Consider the following 18,527-nt stretch of genomic DNA (forward strand, 5'->3'; position numbering starts at 1 on the left):
TTAAATGAATCATTTAATTCTAATAAATGTCACATAATTGATTTGGACAAACTGAGCTTATTAGTTATTATCACGTTCTCCCTCTCTCTCTTTAGTCCTTTTGTATGCTCCATCATTCTGCCATAATTATTTAACCTTTCGATCCTTAATGTAGGCGTAATAAAACTAAATAAATTACTTAATTCTAACAAATATGATATGATTTTCTTAAAATATCATTTTACAAATTAGGTAAATTAGCTAGTTTGAAAAAAAATCATAAATATAAGAAATAAAACAGATTAAGATTTTACATTTATGATCAAAACCAACTCCCTAATTAGCTCTTACATTTAGAAGGACAGGAATCTGAACAAAAAATGAAAGCAATTCATAAACTTAGATTGAGCTGTGATATATTTAGATTAAGAAAAAAGATTAAAACCAATATAATTTTATTGAACTCATGGTTTTGGTACCAGAATGAGAGCACATTGCATTATAGAGGTGGGGTATAAGCTTTAGTTTGGAGGAAGGCAAGACACTAACATTCGCCTCGCCTGTTACATACTGGCACAGAACAAGGTCCTTGACATTGTAAATCCTTGCACAATCATACTCACTTGAGCACTTTTTCATTAAATTTTGTGTGTTTATTATAATCAGCACATTTGCATTTTCCTGCAACGCACCAAGGTTCTCTTCTGCATTCAGCCTTCCCAGCACAATCAACATTTCTAGTGCATTGAGCATCTTGTTGAAATGCCTGCATGGTCATTTTACACAAAATTAGAGAGAAGACATAAATTATGGATATGTTTAGAATGACTTATAAACAATTATTTATTTATAATTTATGAAATACGAGGTAAATATATGAGAAGAATTTTATCTCAGTTTAGATAAAAGTACTTATAAACACTTACACATCGTAAATCCAAAAAAGTGAATGGAGGGAATATATTTTAATGATCTATTTGTTATAAGGCAAAGGGAGGTGAGAGGAATGAAAATTTTAATGAGTTTAATTTTTTTTAAAAATGGAGAAGTGGGTTGAAAGTTTTCAATTAATTTTTCTTACTCTTTTATTGTACATATTCTCTTTATTAAAATTTTATAACCCCCATTCTCTTTTTTTTTATAATTAAAATCGAATTAATTAACATTTTTGTTATGCTCCCCTTCGCCCCCCCGGGGGTTTCTCTTCTATCAAAGAGACTAAGGGTAATTTCAAAATATTACGATAACTTTTTGAAAAGGAAAAGCATCAAGCATTAACTAATTCTATAAGTTTTTTTTTAATATATGTGACTCAGTAAAACTGGCAATAGATAGAATATTTCTTCCGATCAGATGTAACATTTTCATTTAGAACTAAGCATAGGGTTAACACTTATTAATATTGTTTAAAAATTAACGAAGTTTCTGACTTTACTTTTATTAAACTTGTCCTTTAAATGCCCAATTTAGAAAGCATAAATCATTATTGAATAAAGACAAGATGAGAAAATTGTAACAAGTATCTCATATGGCGGCCTATAGAAGGATAAAACAAGCCTTCTTTTTCAAGTGCCTCATATATCAAAAAAATTTCTCATATATATCTAGTATCTTAAAGTATCTTAGTGCATCCATTGTGCTGAAATATTTTTTGAAATGGTACATCTAGCATCATAAAATAATATTTCAAACTACTGGATATATATACTACAAAATACTAGATGCATCCGAACAAATAATTCGGAGTGCTGATGGATCTTAATTCAAAATTAAAATATTTGCAATTTCTACCCTGAGATTGCAAATATTTTTACCAAAATACCGTCAGCTGTTGTGCGTCTTCCTCCGTCCCCAGTCTTTCTCGACTCCATCCCTCTCTCTAACTTCTCCTCCATCTCCAGTCACTGCCACCTACCCACCCTCCTCCGCGGTCCTCCCATCACCGCTGTCGACCTGCGCACCCACTACCACAGTTCTCTGTAAACACAAAGATAAATGAAAAGTAAGTAAGACATAAAAAAGGGAAAGTAATTAATGAACTTACATGCTTTTACAGACTGCAAATTGCTTGACGATGCCTTTAACAAGAGATCAACTAGTCTCGTTGGCTTTCTGATCAAATCAGATCTCTTTGAGAGGAAAAATTATTGGAGATCATAACAAAGATAGAGTTTAACAAAATGAGAGAAAACTTTAAAAGGATGAACCAAAATCGTAACGTACGTACCAGGAAAATAGAGCACTGATATAGCATAGCACCTATCACACCGAGCACTGGGAAATTATGAGACCTCGGTGATGGAAGAGTAAATCAAAGGATAAAGATATGAGATTTCAAGTCGTCTTAGATATCCGGTCCCCTCCAAGTCAACTTTACAACTCTTACTGATATTATTATTCTTATCATCGATTTGTGATTGTGAGTAGAAGTAATTATGTTGGCCCAATAAAAATGTTTTCGTTGTGCCTTTTAGATATTTTAGTATTAAAACATCTTTTTCTCCTCCCAAATTGTCAAAAAGAAGGGCATTCTCCGTTAACATCATGTTTGCTATCTCAATCAATATTATTGATTATGATTTTTTTTTTTTCACTAACTTTACACAGAAGAACATCTTCTATCTGTATCCTCCCGGTCGGAACCGGAACCTCATATACATATCATCTATAAAAATGTTGAATGGTAAATTATTGAAATTTAAATACAAATTTTGATGCATAATAAGTACTCCCTCCATCTCTAATTATAAGATCCCTTTTTTTGAATGGATTTGTCTCTTTTTATAAGGTTCTTTTTGAGTTTGTCTAAACATTTAATGTATTGTTACCTATTTTACTCATAATAAATTTCATATATCGCATTGAAGACAACATTCTCTCTCTAATTATTTCATTATTACTCTTTTACGTTTATTAGGGGTATATTTGAAAAAAAATTATATTTGTTACATATTAATTGTTTTTAATTAATTTTAACTGTTTTCTTAGAAAGTACAATTTGGCTAAAAAGTTCTTATAATTAGGACGGAGTAGTATTTATAGTCATTTCTCTTTAAATGATATCAAATGTATTTGGTAATGGATTGTGTCTTTCCCACAAGAAAGCCCGTTTAATTTCTGGTTTCGTTCTTTAAAATTATAGAAGATTGATGAAAAGCAATCAAAAGGGAGAGAAAAGTGAGATACAGACTCCCAATTGAAAAAGCTCTTTCAACGTTTAATACAGGAAATTTACGTAACAAGCCAAAAAATATGGTTAAATAATAATTCAACTATATATTTAAATTTTAACCTTGAGCCGTCAACATTTATTGTTCAAGTATGATAAATAAGATTATGAAAAACGTGTTATGGAAAAGAAATCAAATATCATAAAATTTGAATCAAATTCAATTTAACTGATGAAAAATATGGTCATTATAAACTATGATGAATGGTACTTATTGTTTAAAACATTTTAAAAAATATTGCTTGTGATGTATATTACATTCATTTCACATTGGTATTGTTAGTGACAATCATCACTACTAAAATAGGAAGCGGCTTTCCTCCTCTACCCTTACCAGCCACTTCTCTTCCTCTATCCAAAACCATGTCATTTTGGATGTTAAAATAAAGGCTGACTACTTTTTTTCCCAAATCAACTTTCTTCGCTTTTCTATCAAATTGAAGAATTTTTTTTTTACTGAAAAGTAGTTGAATAATTAGATATTTTCATTTGATATATATGAATCTGGGAGGATTGGGAAAAAATCCCCAACAAAAAAAAATATTAGTGAGAAGGACCTAGATCAGAATATAAATATGAAATTTGGGAGGGATTTTACCGTGGATTCATGCTTTTGTGATCGACTTAATACGCACCGGAATTTCAATCCCGCAACCACAAGTCTCAAATAGGGTATGAATAATATACTCTCTCGTGTCTCTACTTCATATTTTTATCAAGTAAGGAGTAATAATAACTAATTAACTGAACATAAAACGATTTTTTAAAATAAATTAATAAAATTAATTTAAATTATATTTTTATTTATGTATTATAAATAGGCGAAGGATAATAAAAATAAATAAATTTGCGCAGAGGCAAGCGATTTGCTTAGCTAGAGACTCATCCCCAATTTAAACTAAAACTAAATTTATCAAAATATCCTAATTAAAGCTTTCTCTCCCAATATTCAAAATCAAACTGTGAAAGATCAGTACGGTGTTGATGGGCGCTTCATTTTCTTTTCTGTTTACATTTTGATCCTATACGCATTTCACAAATGAAGAAAAGTTATGCTAATCTCTAAAGACCAAGAATGTCAATTACATATATATAGGCACTATTAATTAATTTAACCACTTTATTAATTAATTGTGGCCTACATCTGTTCTTGTCAAACCACTACCTATGTTGGCAAAACAAAAGGTGGACTTGAAATAATAAAATTGATATGCATGCTAATTATTTATTTATTTATTTTTGTTGAGATTTAAGGTCAAGGGGGAGTATAGTTCAGCGATAATAAAATCTCATATCTCCCCAGAATGTTAAGAGCAAAGGCTACATTGTATGTATTTTATCTTATTTCACTTGCACACCTTGTCTTTTTATGTTTTTCTTTAACTATCCGATGACAGTTGTAGTAAGATCAGATCAGCAAGCAGCATTAGATGAAGAAGATGAAGAGGCACAGCTATGTTCTCTCATACAAGACTCTGCAGAAGCAACAACAGGATATATGATGATTGCACAAGAATGATTCTGTGCTATAAATATGGTAGCTTTTCTTAATTGAAAATCATTACCAATCACAGATATGGATCATCCATCAAATATAAGGCCAAATTTATGCATAAATCTGAGAGTTTAAAATCTGTCCTGCTGTTATTTGTTTGAACACTGGCAAGTTATGGTCTGTATCATATGCATTATGGCCTGCTCTGAATTCTATAGTTTTCTCAGAAACAGAAAGAAATAACAAAAGCTCAAATCAAACATGCACTTAAATGCCAAAGGGTCTATCCTTGGGACTAATTATTTCTCTAAACTCTGCTATCTCAGTAATCAGTTTCTTGCGATCTTCCAAGAGACGCAACAAATGAGAATCAATTGCTTCAAACTTAGTTTGTGCCTCCTCCAACTGTTTTCGTGACACTGCAACTTGTTCCAAGGCAATGTCACACGTCTTAAGCTCGGTCTCCTCCACCTGAATTTCCTCTTCAGCGGCCAAGACATCAGACATGTTAACACCGAAAACTCTAGACCAAACTGAATCAACCCACTCCTTGTTGAACCCCAAGTGAGGTTGCATCAAATAAGTTAGCCTCCAAAGTTGACTTCTCTGAACTTGCGATGCTATAAGGAGTCTTGGTAGCTATAGCACCACAAAAATATCTACCAGCACTCTGTAGGACCAAGCTATCATACGTTGGGAAAGATGTTCCTGAGGAAGCAATAGTTGAAGATATCTTTCCAGTGCCTGAGCAAGTAAAGCCGCTTCACCATCTTTCAGCTCCTCAAGTTTTGAAAATTTCACAAATCCCCGATCTAGGAGATGAAGTTAGAAAGTATAATGGTTCAAAAAGAAAAGAAGACATATACTCATGATGTAAAGAAAGAAACTTGCGATGATAGAGAAAAAGAATAACTTAGGGAAGGATCGCTATTATAAGCTTCCCCGGTTCAGCTTCCTCTTGAATACTTGAGTGATCCCCTGTTTCTTTATAATTCTGAATTACAGCAAGAGATAGAGCTAAGTATTTCGCCAAAAGGAACTTCATTTAGTTCATGCATGTTTTTGTTCAATATTCAATCTATAAGTTTAAAATGAACTTGCTATCATGTTGGAAATAGCCAAACCATCAATAAATTTACATGTAGAGATGTCATTCTCAATTGTGGTTTGGCTATTGAGCCTTTCAGTGCTTGTCTCTTTATTGCTGAATTAGCACCCTTGGCTTAAATTTCCTTTACTGTTTCCTCCTTACTCTACAACATCAAAAGATAAAATTTATTTATGAAATATTTTCTCTTTTATTGAAGTGCATACAACAAATTTGACTCTTTTAATAAACACTGTTATTTCTAATGTTCCCCCCAAAATCTTCCCTAACTTTAAATGTTCGAATGGGTTGGTAAAGTGATCATTGTAGCTTTATCAATTGTAGCAGCTTTGTCAATCAAATATTTTAATGACTCACAAGAAAAAGATGTAGTCATATGGCATATTTCTATATTCTATTTGGTGTATTCTGTTTGAAAATCATTGTTGTTTTTGCCACTATTACAGTCCATTAGTTTACATATAACTCCTTAAAATGAGATGGTGTTGGTACTATAGATGATGCAACTTCTTCAACACTTGTCTTCGTTGCTTCCTTCGGGCTCTAACCAACATCATAGTCAGTAAGTTAGTGTAGAAATCAAATTTATGAATAGTTTAAATTTATGAGCAAAAGAAAATACCAAAAGATATTATACATATCTCTGCAAAGAATTGCAAACCACTTGTTGCTGCTTCATTTTCTGAATCTCCATTTTCAAGCTCTTTTTGGATTTGAATAGTTTCTGCAGTAGAATTTTCAATCTTATATTACTATTCATAAAAATGGCTAGCAATTATTAAAGTGACTTTCCTAGATTTATACCTTGATAGTTGGGACAATCATCCACTTCACAATCTTCCAGAGACTTAAAATCAATTGCCGTATGAATAGTAATAAAAGCCTCAGAAGTTTTGTAAATTTTACCACTAAATAACTTTGGAAATACTTCTTCCAGTTTTGCCATCTTCTTGCATATCATTTTGTTTGTGTACAAATGTTTGCTCTAGCTTATCGACGATGTCAACTTAAGTTGTCACATTCTGGTATCCATGAATGGGACAATTGTGGGAGGCTTTTTATTATTGAGACACAGTAGATTACTCGTAGCTTTTTACATGCTTTGATGTTTAGCTTGCAAAGATTGTGGAGGCTCAAAATATGTTTGGGACCCTTCCATGTATGCCTTAACTCAGATTTTTCAACCGATAGTACTCTTCCGGTCCTTAATATAGGGCCCGATTATTGAGTTGGTTTTGGTCCTAAATATAAGACTTATTTTTCATATTTATTAATTTTCTCTAAATTACTCCTATGGATACTCCATCAAGCATAATCAAGTTAAAAAGGAAAAGAGTGTATTAAGAAAATGATTACGGTATTTGAGGAAAAACATATCACACTTCTTATAATTAATTAACTTACTTAACTTTTTTAATATAATCAAATTAATTAAATGGATCTTATATTAAGGACCGGAGGAGTATATATAATTCCTCAAATATTTAACTGTGGAAGATGCTGAATAGAGGGTAAAGAGGAGAAGAACCAGACTATAAGAAGAAGTTGGAGTATGCATTTGAAAAGTGATGCTCTGCTAACATAATTTCCTCCAACTCTTCGCATTCTCTCCCCTCAAACATGGTTGCCTTCTGGTCATAGTCGCAGCAGACATACGATTCAATTTTCTACAATTAATCACATATAACTCCCTAAGATTTTCAAAGATGATGAAAGTGGGACCCGCCCATAAACAGATGTGAATTAACTGAATCGTTCGAAAACAAGTATTTTACTAGTATTTACCATATCAATCAAGCTTTCTATAACAAAAATTATTTAATAATTCAGTTGTAATTATTTAAATAATTTTAAGTATATGTAGTTGTGTTAATGGAATGATTTAATAGCATGATATGCAGTGCAAAAAAAAAAAAGGTCGTTAAAATAAATCCAAATTAATTAATTAATTAAGATAAGATGCGATACTAGTACTCAAATATCCAAGCATTGTTAGCCAAAACAAGTGCAGTATCCTCATGAGGTACTTTCAAACTGATGATTAGCCGTTTCATACTCCAATAAAATTGTGTACTATAAATCTGAAAATATTCTTCTTAAATATTCACTGCCGTACGCTAAATATAAACAATCAAGAAATTAAATAGCAATTGCTAACAAGTAAAGAAGAATAACCTTTAAAACAAATCATAAGTCATACAAAAGGTTTTGGGGTTCAGCTATTGATGACAAGACTGTTAAAATTGGAGGAACAAAGTTTTATTTCGAAACATTAAATTTAATTACTTCTGATAGATGTAGATGCTTTCCTAAAAATTGATAAGGTCATTCAGGTGCTAATCTCATTTATACTCATCACTAAAATAAGAAGATTAATTCGCAAACAACAAATGGCCCTGAAAGTAGTCACGCATAGATTGGGAAAATATTATTTAAGTACCATAATATTGGGAAAATGTCATTTAAAGTCCCATAATATGGATTCGTAATAAAATATTCTGAAAATTTGTTTTTAGTTCCTCTTCCAGTTGTTATTTTCCTACTTTTTGTTAAATTTCCATATATGCAGTTGCTAATTTCTATTGCGTTATAAATTCACATATGTAGGGTTGTTAATCTTCTATTATTTGTTATAAATTTTATATTTCCAGTTGTTATTTTTTTAATTAAAAATTCTCATCTGTAGAGTTGTTAATCTTTTATTATTTTTTGCAAATTTCCTTTCATTTTCTTTATTTTAACTTTGAAGGTATTTTACAGATATTATCAAGGAAGAGATGTTTTGTTTTTTAAAATATTATCAGAAAAGAATTGAAAGTAGTATTTGGCGTTCAAAGCAGATTATTTTTAATTTTTTACCTGTTTGGAAAAGCTTTTGGTTTGACTTAACCTGAGATTCGCTGTTTAGCCGAAACCTGAGATTCGTACTTTAGTGTTTTACTTTATTATGTGCCATTTCGACTAGTGCGACCAGAATTGCTTCTTCACAACTGTAGTAACCCTGGATTCGATTAAGAAGAATCGGTGCCCTGGTTTCTCCCAAGGCCCCTGCTTTTTCAGGGTAGGAAGGGGTAGAGAAAATGGCTCGAAGCCATACACATTGATTCCCTTGTTACTAATGGATGTCCTAATATATTACAAAATTTTGCTTTAGCCAATGATCTAATTAGAGGAATTTTTCATAAGATTTTCCATTATAAATCAAGTGTGTACGCCTGTCATTTGGCCATCTCCCTATATAATCCCTGCCCTAGGCAAAGCGATATATAGCCCCTCGACTCTCGTCCCACCATTGGTACCCTTCTCTGTATTCTCCTATGGCCGACCACTCCGAAGGGGAAGTGGATGAGAATGGCGCGGGCGCACAAGTACCCCAACCCACAGGGGAAAATGCGTCCACTAATGTGGAGGGTGTTTCCCCCGCGGAAACGGAACGCATGCCCCCAGCTCCATCTTCGACCCCACAAAGGTTTTACCACACCTCATTAACTTTCATATCTAGTTTTCCCATTATTATCTTCTTCCTTGTGCCATTTCGACTAGATCATTTCTGGAAATCATTTCTGGTTTCTCCTGCTTGCTTAGTTTCTTCCACTACCCATTATTATCTTCTTCCTTGTGCCATTTCGACTAGACTAATTTCATTTCTGGAAATCATTTCTGGTTTCTCCTACTTGCTTAGTTTCTTCCACTACTTTACAATGCTAATTCAGTTTATTGCTTTTTGCGGCTGCAGTTCAAACCAGGGACAAGGGGAAGCTTTTGCTCTGTTACATGCTGTCATTATTTCTCTGATTACCACGGTAGGTGGGTACGTGCAGTTTCAATTTCAATCAAAGAAATCGTCCCTCTTTGATGAGCATGGAAGCATCATGAGAGCTGTTTTTGGGATGCTATTATTGTATGGTATGGGTTTGCTGGCGGAATTAAAACTTCAAAATCAATCCAAGTACCTTCCTATCATGAAACAATTTACTCCTTTGTTTGGACTTCTTGTCGTGGTTCTACTTCTTTTTGTCTTGTCACTCTTCCTGGGTTTGGCTGCGTCCATCCTATGGGCTTTCTTGGCAATTGGGCCAACAATCAACTTGTTTCAAGAATGCCTTCGTAGCATGTCTCAAGAAATCCATGCAAATCCTGCAAATTAACATGGAAGAAAGAGAGTCTATTGGGATCCAAGACAATGACTTGCCCGCTGAGGCTTTTTTTGGGGAACCAAAACCCGTCGGTCTGTTAGAAGCTAGCGAGTCAACCAGTAATGGAAATAGGAATTGAGTCTTTTTTTTTTTCTTTTCGTGGAAATAGGAATTGAGTCTTTTTTTTCTTTTCAATATCTTTACTTTGTAATTGGATGGCATCTAGTGTTGTTGTCTAGTGTTTGTATCGTCCTCGCATGCATTTTCCTTTGTCAAGTTAATCTGCTACCAATTTGTGTCTTCCTTTATCAAGTTTCAGAAATGCGAAGGTCTTCCTTTGTCAAGTTTCAGAAATGCGAAGGGATCAAATCTGCTACCAATTTGTGTCTAAACCTGGAATTATATGCAAAATTCGATACGGGAGAAGAACCTGACTCGATATTCTTAAAAAAATAGAGAAATCAGAATCAAGTCAAGAGGATCAACCCCTCTTCTTGCGCCAAACAGAGTAAAATCAAGTCAAGTTTCAGAAACACATTGCTAATGAAGAATGCTAAATCATGTTCAAAAATGAAGTACTTGTGTTTATCAATCATTCCTTCAAATGCCATCAATCCAAAACAGTCCCATGCTAAAAGATCAATCGTAATCATGCAATTCAACCAAGGAAAGCAAATAGAAGATGAGATTCCTCACAAGGTTAAGTGTTTCTCTCACTCTCATTGATGAAGGTTATTTCTCTCAAGACCATCTAGTTTAGGCTTCACCATAGGCTTGTAACCATTCTACATCTCCACCACTTATATGCTACAAGGTCTTGTGAATCAAAGGGTCTTTGTAAGGGTTGTAATGTTGGAAAAGCCAAATGATGGAATGGAAGTGAATGCTAATGATCAATAGAACACCTCACATGCATCATAGTTCTGTCAAAAGGCTCAGAAGCTTATGCACAAATCAGATTTTGTTATTCAATACAGCTAAATGAATATAAGAATTAACATGAATGGACTCCTTCACTCTTGCCACTCGATCAACATTTTTTCAATTCTGCTTTTTCTTCCTTCATTTTTTTCTATCTTATTTCTTCCCTACCTTTTTTCATTTCAGGATCCTTTCTTCCTTTCTTTTTCTTTTTCTTTTTTTTTTTTTCTGGTTCTGTTCTCTTTTTTTCCAAATACATTTTTCCCCCCTATATGGTAGCAATCTAGTAGCAAGAGTGAAAGGGATTATAATCAGTCCCAGTCATGCACAGATCGTTATCAACAAATATACAACCATTAAAAGGAAAACAACAAACTTAGATTCAATTTAGCTCATCCTGTTCGTAAATCCTTCACTCACTTATGTGCAGGGTTCATCAATCATGGATGAAATTGAAAGAATAGTGAAGGGTTCAAAGGGTTTAAGCAATGGATTTAATGTGTATAGGTTGCTATTTGGGTCAAAAAGGGTTTTGAATGAAATGCCCTTGTCATCTTCACAATTCCAAGAGCTCATGTGGTCTTGAATTAAGGATTGAGACAAGTTCTAGGAAGTTACCAAACTACATGGCATCACACACAATTTAAGAATGACTTAAGGCCCAAAATTTCCTTCCAACTGGTTTACTCATCCTCATCCACTTACCAAAGATAAATTGCATGTAGATTGAACTTAATGCACGAGAAAATTACTTCATGATGCACATTTTCCAGAATTAATTGATTAAACAAGCAATTCAAACCTGAACAAGCTTTAACAGCATTCAAAAGAATGCGTTCAAGGTTCAATTAAATTCCATGACAGCAATGAAAACAATCAGAATATTTCACACTCTCCCCACATGTCAGACAAACATTGTCCTCAATGTAAAAGAAATGACAGACTAGGGAAAACCAAATTTGCACAGCAAATAGGAGCAAGAGAAATGAGCCAAGCCTAAGCCATATCACCAAACTTGTACTACTAGACCGGTCCCCTCCCCCACACTTATGTTAAACAGTCAATCCCATATATAATATATTTCAAGCAAATCAAGAAATTAAGGGACGGAAAGGGACAACCGTAGAATCGAAACCTCTTTAGGCTCTTGAAGCAGAAATTCTCATCCTGGATGAGAATCATGAATTTCAGCAATGTGGCTTGGTCTTTCTCACCATCCTTCTTTGGTGGTGGTTCAGGATCAATTGGAGGCTGTCCTAAGATATATGGTTGCTGTTGGCTCCCTTGGAATCCAATGCCATCAAGTTTCTGCCAGAAAAGACCAGAAACAGCATTAATACAATCAAGAGAAATCATATAAACCAAATGAAGTGGCGTATGTTTAAGCATATCTCTTGGTAAGTTACATGAGAGGGTCTCATGCATAGAATCTTTAATGTGCCTAGGACTCCAAGAATCTTTAATGTGCCTAGGACTCCGACTTAGATTAGAGACAGAGTCATTTAGACCAAAAGCAAATTTAAAGAGATCATATTCAATACCACACAATCTCTTAATGTCTGGTGTGAGGTCACATGAAAGTATAGAATAGAAAGACCCTTGATCATGGTTATTATCATGTGGCAAGAATGTGAAACACTCAAGACTAGCACTAGTATGCCTAAAGCAGATCAATGTCTTTTCTATGCAAGGAATTTTCAATTCTGAGTACAGATTCAGTAGGTAACTCATCAATGAATGAAATATCATATTCATGTAAACATTTATTACTATCATGATATGTAAAAGAAGGATTAATGCTAATAGAGTCAATAAAATGGCCCTTAGGTTCATGAGTTTCAGATCTGGGCTTTTCTTCTTTGATAGAGCAGAAAGCTTGGAAATCCTCATATTGCACAATTGAAGACGCCATAAGCATTGCTGCACATGTTCTACTCTCCAATTCATGGTGTTCAGGGTTAAGCTTGTTGCCTCCACGAGTTTTCTCAATTCCAGCTTGCATTCTGGTGTTAATCTCTTCATATAGTTTTGCAAAATCATCAAACAAGCCTTTCCCAAGACCATCATGATTAGAAAAAGAAGAAATAAGATCACTACAAGAATTAGAAAAGTAAAAATAAAATGCATGTGAGGTAGAAAGGAGGCCACCAATTGACAAGCAATCAATGCAACACAATCACTCCCACGTGAACAAGGGGAGAAGAAAAAAGAAGAAAAGGAAATTGGATCAGATTTAAGCAAATTAGATTTTATCATATCATGCTTAAGAGAATTAGTTTCGGTTGAATCATGTCCTAAAGCATCTCTATTAATGTCATTAGCACAAGAAAAGGGCTCATGATTCGACTTATCACCACTCATGTCATTTGCAGCTATGGAAGATTCATGCTCAAGAGGAATGTCATTAATCATGGATTCACAAGTATGGAAACCAGTAAGTTCAAGAGAATTACCAACAGGCCCCATTGATAGTGTTTGCTCTTCCTCCTCAGTTTCTTGGATTGTTGGCATGATGTGTAATGGCCTTTGCTTCAACCTTTTTAATCGATGCCTTCTTCTCCTTGTTTTGAAACCAAATAGCTTGATCCCTTTAAGCTGCTTAGAAATTTCTTCTTTAGGTTCCTCACTCTTCCTTGTAGAGCTAACCATAGTTCCATTCTTCATGACAGCTCTAGAATCTGTCAAAACTCTACAAGAACCTTTCTCGAGCTCATTAAAATTAGTAGCATCTTCATTATTTGCAGAAGTAGAAGAAATATTTCCCACCAGCACATCAATATTAGAATTATCACACAAATCAGTGGAAACTTGTGCAGAAGCAATAGGTGTGAGTGCGGGAAAAGGAAATGAAGAGCCTTTCTCATTTGTCAAACTATCCAACCTATGGTTCAGTTCTTGAAGTTTTCTCAATATAACATCCATGGTTACTTCTTTTTCTATGCTCCTATTTTGTCCCTCTAAGGTCTCCATCTCACTTGTCAAGGATTTAATTCTATTACCAGATTTTTATTCCAATTAGTGAAAGCAAAAACAGTATTGTCAGTCTGACCAGCAAGGTTATGTAATTGCTTGTTCACCCCTTGCATTGCTCTTTTGAACTCATCATTAGAACGTCCTTGACTTAGTGCATACAGTTGGGATGGAGATTCATAAGGATTAGGTTCAAATTGGGCATTGGTGTGGGAATTCGTTTCTGTTTAGGCCTTTTGTGGAGAAACACTATGAATGTTTCTAGCCACTTCTGCACAATAGATCCTAAGTGGACAATCATTGCAGACATGCATTCTAAAATAGCAATGCACACAAAGTATGGAATTAATTGAGTTCACACCATATTCAGGACAGGTGTGAGTTCTGCTATAAGAATAAGAATCAGACCCACTGTTGTTCCAGCACCAATCCATGAGATATATTTCAATATGAAGCTCAAAATCAGAGAGTAGGACTATGCAAAGACACTCAACAATGTAGTAAGTGAGTGTTTGCAGCAATGCAATATCAAAAAGCAAGTTGCTACAGCAAGAGATTGGTTAAGTCCACAGCAATTCGAACTTAACCAACCCCTGACAACTTAATTGCTGTTAGAAATGTGGAAATTCAGCAAACAGGTCAGAAATGTGGGGAACTTCAGCTAATGCACCAAAGATTTAAAAACAAATTGCTTAGCTAAAGATCAGAGATTGATTGATATCTAGGAAAATGCCACTGAATCAGATTTGGAGCAGGTTAGAAATCACTTATGCAGCAAGTTATTACTTAATCAAAACAAGTTTCAAGTTGCATGTACCATCCAAAAATGATTTTCAGTGAGTGACAGTTCATTATCAACAAAGGGACCAACTCAAGTGCAGATTAAATCTGATGAACAACTAAGTGAATTCAATGAGTTTTAGGACTTGTCATTAAACCGAATCATGCAGATTCCAGAGAATAAAATGTGTTTCTGTGCAAAATCAATGTGTACAGGTCCGATGATTGTTATCAGTGTAAGTGGTGTGAAAATTTCAGTTGAACACCAACAAGCAAGCTACTACAGAAAATGTTGGCTAAAAGCTGAGCAAAATATTCAGAATTTCCCTTTAACCAAATTTGACAGCTTGATGAGTGATTCCATGCAATTTGAAAGGAACTGTGCAATTCAAAATGTAACTTGATTGCAAGAGTGACACAGCAATGAAAATATTCAGTATCAAACCAGAAAAGCACTGCAATTTCTGTCAAGTATTGGATTCAGCAAGGAATTGGACCAATTAAAATGATTATGTGAGTTAGTCACTTGAGGTTCAGGGAAAAAATTCACAATATTAGCGGCAACAGTAACCAATGAACCAACTGCTCGCTATCGATAGACATAGGGCGCCAAGGGTCTTAAGTCAACCAAAGCAATTGCCACAAAAACAATTTCCACTTAAATTCCAGAGGCAAGAAAGGAAGAAGTAACAAGAAAATTCTGCATCATACCCTCTTTTTATGAATTTTCTAAAAATAAGAAGAAATAAGAAAAGTATTTATTTTCATTTCCCAAAATTTTCACAAAAATAATGAAAATGGATACTGTCAAAGAGACAAAATGGATGCCCAGTATATTTAGCTCCAACTTCTAGCCAATGGGGTCAAAAGTTTGCTCAAACCAGCCAATTCACAATGTGTGCAGAAGTAAGGTCACAGAATATTCAAAGATTAACGCGTTTAGCAAGTTGACAAGTTTTTTAAAGCAAGAATTGGACAAATTCTCAGCAGACCGAACTGACCAAACCCTTGACAACTTAATAGTAAAATTAAGAATTCCAAAAATGCAGAATTATTCAACACAAACTACAACTTGCTCCATGAAGACAAAATTCAATTCAGCAATTTCTAGCAGTGGAAATTCTCAACCAGTTCCAAATAACGCTCAATTCAAAGCAACAACAAAGACTTCCTAGTACACACCAATAATTGGAACAAATAACAAAATAGTCCTTCAGTAGTCAAGATCAGTATTTCATCCCCAGAACGTTAATTTCTAGCAGCAAGTGAATATTCACTAAATGCAATTCCAGAATCGTCCAACAGTAGGGAAGGACAACAATTAAACCAGATAACCTCAGGGCATTCAGCAACAAATTCCAAAATGAGGATATGCAAAGTATCACAATGGTAAATGATAATCAAAAGTCCAGAAACCAATATTCGATTCAGAACTTCACTCAGCAACACCAACAACCCAGATGCAAAGCAACAAAATGAAAGCCAGAAATTCCCGAGAGCTAGATTTTTCTTTGGATTTAAGCTCTTTCTTTTTCTTTTTCTTTTTTTTTTTCCAATTTAAACTATTGGCAAGCCAGTGGATTGCTTGGGAACCTCAACTAGTAAAGCTGCCAGGCAACGACACCACTTGAAAAACCGTGTCGTAGGGGCTCTTGAAAGAAAAACTAAATCAAGCTAAAATATAATATAGTAGCCTAACCTTGGTCGATTCACAAAAGAGCTTTTTCATGTTATAATTCCTTAGCTAATCCACTTTTATCAAATTAACAAATTAATACCAAAACTAGATTCTGTGATTTCCCTATGCCAATCTGGATGAAATGTTTATTCCTTTATGTTTCTAAGATTTACAAAATGAATGGTTTTGGATGAAATAGAATGTATCAGTTATGAATGAATGTTCCCCTAAAAGTTCACCTTGCCTTCCCAACCTGATTAAGAATATAGAGTTCAATCAACCAAAGTCATCATTGGAGTTGATTCACTGATCAGTCCACCAACTAACAGGAACTTATAACTATTCAACTCGAACAGCGTATAAAACCGTATTAGCAAGTTACTCGTTTGGCAAGAGAATTAGTGTTAGCAAAACTGAATCCTCCTCAGTGACAGCCACCACAAATCACCTCAGACATAATTCAAATCAATTTCAAAACCTGACTCAACTCGATTCCAAGAATTAAAATCAATTCTACTCTAATAAAGAGGATACAATCCTTCAACAGAGATCATGCATACAGAATCGCTAAACACAAGACTCTAATTCAGATTCAAAAGTTCCACGACAAGCATAGCAATATCAGATTTGAAACCATAAAATGAATGTGTAACTCACACACTACACAATACAGAATCAAATCGGAACAGAAGAATCATATAGAACTCCTTTTACGATGTAAGGGCTCAGACTTGGATCCAACTTCCAGGAGAACTAAGGACGACTGGCTTCTCATTACTGGGGCAGCTTCACTGAGGTCCACGGAAGGATCAGACATGGTGAGGCTGAAGGAGAGAGTGAGACAGTGGTGATGGAGAGACGGAGATCGGGAGAGTGACGGAGAGAACAAGACGAAGATGGAGCGAATGAGAGGGATGGATATGAGATGAGTAGATTTGGTGGAGTGGGTTTGGAATGTGATCGAAGAAATCCCCCAATTCAGATGGCGAGTGATTGTGTGAAATGGAGGTCCCCTCTTCCAAGCTCCAAACGGTGCGTTTTTGCTCTTTGGCTATGTACTGTTCAAATTACCCACCAATAATTCCTTTATTCTTCTTTAGTCTTTAACCTGAAAATGCAATTTTAACTGTTTTTTAAATCGTACAATTTAATTAAAAGAATCTTATAATAAGGGAAGGAGTAGTATATATGTGCATATAAGAAAGAACACGATTCTTCTTCTTTTTTTTTTTCTGTTGAGCAACTATGATTAGCTAAACTTTTAGAGAAAGAAGGCTGAGAGTAGCATATCAACCTAAGTTCAGACAGAGAAGTTATTTCACTTCAGACAAGTTCATAATATGTTTATTTAATATTTATCAGATTTCATGTTGGTCTTTTAAATCTAAAAGTGAGATAAAAAATTTTCTAGCACTTAATTAATTAACACTGTTAAGTAAGTGGTTAACAAATAAGAAAAACCATAAAATAAATTAATTTAAAAATTTTTAATAAAATGTTTAGAATTACAACCTTTAAATAAATAACTTTTACTCATTTAAACAATGCTGAAAATTCAACCTAGAATGTAAAGTGCAAGAATTAAATATTTAAGTTTTATTATAATTAAAATACTTTTAAAATCTTAAAATAATTTGGACTTCATATTTGGGCTCATGTTTCAGACGAGGTACATGGGTCTTCTTCTAATCAATGTCTCTTGAAGCTTATTCCTTGGACCAATACAGTTGATTGGAGCAAGAGTCGGCTACCAAATTTACTGCTCAACGCTCCAACTCCCCCCTCGCTAATATATTTGAGGTGTCGAACCGTGGGAATGATGTGAGGAAAAGGAAGCGTTGACACTACTCTTACAAATGCCAAGAGCAGAAACACCTTTACCATTTCCTCTTGTGTTTCGTCAGATGTTTCTATAATCAAGGCCCTCCTTTTGCCTTCTTTGCTGATAGCCCTGCGGATAGACATGATAATCGTAGTAAGACTAGTACTCAATTTGAAGTTAACATCTGCAAGTGGGTTTTGCAAGTTTTGACTCCTACTCTCTGGATTTGCGACCTTTCTGCCAAAAAGGCTCGCATGGTAGAAGGACGAGCCACAGATACCATGGGTGCCACAGAATGAGTAGTGCTGTGGTAATCAAGAATGCTCCTAGGCTACTCATCTTTCTATTTGCTTTTTCTGTTTTTCATTTGTATGGCTTTAGTTTGCGTTTGGTTTACAGCAACAGGCAT

This window comes from Neltuma alba, unplaced genomic scaffold (genome assembly GCF_004799145.2).
Source record: "Neltuma alba isolate B1F8T4 unplaced genomic scaffold, ASM479914v2 tig00010128_pilon, whole genome shotgun sequence".
Taxonomy (NCBI): Eukaryota; Viridiplantae; Streptophyta; class Magnoliopsida; order Fabales; family Fabaceae; genus Neltuma; species Neltuma alba.